Genomic DNA, 5,116 nt, shown 5'->3' with positions numbered 1-5,116 from the left:
AAACTAAGAAGCTTTTCAAAAAATAACAAAAGGGATAGGGTTTTGAAAGAATTTTAATCTAGTCTAACCCTAAGAATGACTTCGTGTGAACAAGACTTGGCAAGATTCAACCAACTTCAATTTTGCCATAAGATAACAACTCAATTGAAATTGATGCGATCTTCTAAGGTAACGAAATGATTTTTAATGCATTAAAGATCAAAGACACTACCACGAAGGTACATATCCAAGATACAATAATGTTTGAAGGTTAAATGATTCAAATATCTCCAGTTGACCACGCAGGGCGTTCCTACAATCAGCAAGAAGCTAGTGGTTTGGATTACGAATCCTACCAAAGATCAAGTCTCACACTATGTCCTTCAAATTAACACACTACTTTGATTGAGCATGATTCAAGTAAATTTGACAACCATGAAGATAACCAAGAAAGTTGCAACAAAACACCATAACTTCAATATTTCATTGATTTCAAAGTCATCATGTACAACAATTGCTTGAATTCCTCTCCTCAAACTCAATCTTGCTACAAAAGTAAAATTGCTTCTAATTTTAATCTCTCTAATCTCTCAACTATCTCTATTCTCTATTACTCTAGTTACAAATGAAATGAAAAATGAGGGTATAAATAGCATCCTCAATTACAATGAATGGTCCAGATTGAAAGTAGATCAACGGTCAAGATCATGACACCTAAACCCTAATTAGGGTTTGTTACAAATGGCCTCCTTTTTACTGAACAATATTAAATGCATAGCCAAATATTAAATTTGGCACAAAAACCTAGGAGACATAAACCAATGACAAATAAGATGCCATGTCATCTATAACAACCTCTCATCTAGAATCTTATTCCCTTTCCAATTCTCTTTTTTAGCATATGCAATGAATCTTGATACGATTCCTTCGATCTCTGCAATTGGAATCTCGGGAAGATTCTTCATACTTTCTTCCAAATGGATGACTTGATCGAATGCATCTAGAAGAGCTGCGTCCCATGAAGATTCAAGTTCCTTTGTTCTTTCAATCAGGAGCATGGTGTCAAACATCTGATCATATTGCTCATCTGTAACATTAGCGTCCTTGCAAAAGATGACCTTGATTCTATCCTCTAATTCCTACATATCCACATTTGTCTCGACCTCGATCCTTCTGCCAAGAATGGTACGAAGTACCTCAAATACTCTGTCCTGGATAGGATTGATCACCTCCTCAACTTGGCTACATTTAGTACTAATGTCCTCGAAGAGAACACTCTTCATATGGAGTAAGGTTGACCACTGAAGCAAACTGTGAGGTCCTCCATCCATGATCTTTTCTTGCGCTAAGACCTTCCTTGATGTATGTCTAATTACTTTCAAGACAGGAATGATAACATCTTTGGTATGGGCAAATGCGGCTACTGTTATCATCAAATTCTGGATTATCTCAAGAACCTGGATAGCTTGATGAATAATCTTCATCATCCTTGTTACAAACTCTATGGCCACTGTATGAGATTTATCCATCCAAGTACTTGTACGCTGGACCATATTCCTGAATCTTTCTGCCTCATTGATTGATTGAAGTGGAAGTGCCTGCACTGGTGATCTAGCTGGATCTTAACGTCCCAAAGGTTCATTGATGTGACTGAAATATGTCCTCCATGCACCGACCTCTCTCTCAAGCTTTCTATTCTTCTCCATTTCTTCTCTAAGCTTGTCCTTCAATGCTTCAAATGAATCGGTGGCATCATCCAATGTCTGCTCTGTTGTGGATGGTCCTAGCTCAAAAGTCTGTATATCATATTCCTCTGCTAGGATCTCACCTTCATATTTGTCTACTGCCGGTGTAGCTATCTGCAGTTTTCTGGATCCAGTCTCATCTTGAATCATCTTGGACATCTTGGTAGCCTTTCTCTTCTCTGTTACTTCGTGAGAACATCCAACAAGGCTCTCTAAATCAATTGCATTGTCCTCGTCCTCTACTACGATCACCTTGGTTAATCTTTCCTTCAACCAATCTGGGATAGCCGATCTTGTCTCTTGAACTTGAATTTCTTTATGCACTATTTCCTCTTGTCTGGGAGGAGATGTCATTTCATTGTCTTCTTTATCTTCATCAAACTCATAATCTTGGAGAGATCCATCTGGTGACCCTTGATGTGCCTGTCCTTCCTCCTGCCTGTCGTTGTGTACCATCGACTCTATGGATTCTTCCACTTGAAGTGTCCTTTTCTCCTGTTGAGAAGATGCGCCGGATGAACGATCTCGGTGGGCCTCTTGTTTCTTCTTGGAAGATTCTCTCTTTCCAGGTCTCTCTTTCCTCTTCGAACCTCTTGGATGGAGATTACCCTTACTGGCACATCGAAGGTTACCTTCACCTGAATTTCTAGGATTAGGATTACCTTCACTTACACTAGCTCCACCTTCGGTTGGTTTCTCTTCCAAAGTGAAAGTCATAGCTATGCCTTGCTATCTCAATTTCTGATGTTGTACGTCAACCCATCTGCGAGTACAAGACAAGACTGGAGCCATTAAAGCATCTAAATCCACGACCTCGCGCTCATTCCAATCTAACCTTATTGATTTGCTTTCTCAATCATAGGATGACTGGATATGTCTGCTACTGTCCTGTGCTTGGTCGGCCACTCTGTAAATCCTGCATTTCCTGATGAAATCCAAAGGCAATCTAGAATGCATTTTTCGTTTCACTTCAAGATCATCTAAGAGATTCATCATAAAATCTTCAATTTGGTACTCATGCTTAAATTTCCTACCGACTGTCTCCTCTAAATGTCCATGTGGATCAAAGCTTTCTCTCAAAGCAAAGGTTGAAAAAGAATACATGGCTAACTCCTTCTCTGCGTCATCCATAGCTAAAGCATTAGGACATACCTCAACTGAATTGCCCAAAATGATAGGTACTGGAACTCCATTCCCATGTCTGTGTCTGAATGCCTTCGCAAATGCTGCCAACTGTCTTGTTACTTCAAGTAACACAATTCTGTCTGTCGGATATCTCGGCAACATGTATGGAGGTAAAGGACATCCATGCACTCTAATATAAGTGAACTTCGGAAATTGGATAAAACAAGCACCGTACCTCTTCACCAATTCTTGTGCATCCTGAGATAATCTGTTGTGAATCCCACCTTGCAACGTCCTTGTGATGTTCATCGTGAAGGTATCATTAACTAGCTTGTAGTTGCTCCCTGGCGGATGATGCAAGTAGGCATAGGAATCACAAGCTTTGACCTCGCCGGGTCCTCTTCCAATCACTCCTTTGTGAGGTAGTCCTGTGTACTCAAAACTCCTGATCAAGGCATAGATGACGTATGAACTCATGTGGAAGGACTTGGTAGCCTTGAGTCTCCTCAACTGTACGTCTAAGCAATGGCTAATCATTCTAGCCCAATGTATGGTACCTTTTCCCTGAACTATCACCTGGATGAAGTAGAACATCCACCTTTCAAAGTAGAAGGCATGAGGGGCTCCTGTAACTCGGTTGAGCATTGTAATCAAATCTCTGTACTCCTCCTGGAAGTCAATCCTGTGTGGTGTGTTCGGTACCTTGCTTAGACGGGGACGGCTCTTGAGTAACCAGTTCTTATTAATTATGCTTAGACAAGCATCTGGATCATCTTCGTACATTGACCTGGCTCCTTCTATGCTCTTGTATATCATGTCCCTGTGTTCTGGAAGATGGAAAGCTTCACTTATAGCTTCCTCTGAAAGGTACGCCAAAGTGTTTCCCTCATTGGACACGATCGTTCTGGACTGTGGATCATAGTGACGAGCACACTCGATCATCAACTCATGGCACTGAACAGCTGGAGGAAAGCCGGCCGCCTTAATGATGCCACTCTCGATTATTCTCCGGGCGACAGGTGATGGCTTGCCAATGTAAGGGACCTCTCGAAACTTCCTCGTGCTGAAGTTACCCAAGTTAGTATCTCCAATGTTGCTCCACTTCGACACGATCTTAGTCTCCACTTCTTCGGTCTTCTGATCTTCTTTCATGAGAGCTGAACGACTGGTGGATGCTCCCACCTTCGGGGTTGCCATACCTACACAACATTTCATAATGAGAAACTAGATCTTGCAATATATAACATAGATTAGAGAAAATTTTAGGAAACTTCATGATAAGTCTTAGAGTTATCATTTCCTAAAAAACGATTGAGCTAGGAATTCAAAATTCAAAATTCAAAATTTAAGCTATGACGATCTAAAACTTAAAACAATAAAACCAAATCGCCATACCTCACGAGAGAGCTAACTCTAGAATGCAAATTAATAAAATCGCCTAGGCAAAATTGATGTTAGATAATCTTCAACGTGATCTCTTGTTCAAATTAGGAACTTCGCCACCTTTGATATATCCTTGACGTGATCTTCAATGCTTGACAGGTTCACACAATTTAAACTTCAAGTTCGCACCTCCTTGGATAATATTTGCGCCTTCTCCCTTTGTCTTCCTTAAATCGCACTTGAGATGATAAAATGATAATGTGAAATAAAAATCTTCACCACCCTTTATAGCGCTCACCTCATATTCACCTTGAGGCCGACTTGGTAATTAAATAAGGCAATTTAAACGATTTTTAAATAAATACAAGGGCCGACCTCCATAAAACAAATAAATACCAAGCGCTATATTTAATTTTTTATTAAAATAATTAATTAATTATTTGCCAACGTTTTTTAATTTAACAATTTCGATTTTTACAAGGCAAAAACAATTAATTAATACCAAGCGCAAATATTAAATGCCATTTTAATTGGATTTTCAAACTTATCGAATTTTCTAGCATTTAAATAATTTCAAAAATGTGTTTGAGCGCCAAAATTTGAAAATGAAATATACAAACCTCATCGCCCTGGTCCCTGACTGAGGGACAGGAGCAATCCATCATCTTGGTCTCGATCTTTGCACTTTTGATGTTCAAAGTCTTCATCTTCACGTTGAAGTTGGCATTTTCGTTGGGTCCTTCGATCTTAATTGACTTGCTTGTGCGAATGAATGCATCTCATGACGATTATCGCCCTGGTCCCTTGGAGAGGGACAGGAGCGATCCCTATTCTTTTACGTGAGATTCTTCGTTCTTGATATCAATTCCTCGTTCATTATCCTT

The sequence above is a fragment of the Cryptomeria japonica genome, chromosome 3 (assembly GCF_030272615.1).
Source record: "Cryptomeria japonica chromosome 3, Sugi_1.0, whole genome shotgun sequence".
Classification (NCBI taxonomy): domain Eukaryota; kingdom Viridiplantae; phylum Streptophyta; class Pinopsida; order Cupressales; family Cupressaceae; genus Cryptomeria; species Cryptomeria japonica.
This window is presented reverse-complemented; position numbering follows the sequence as displayed.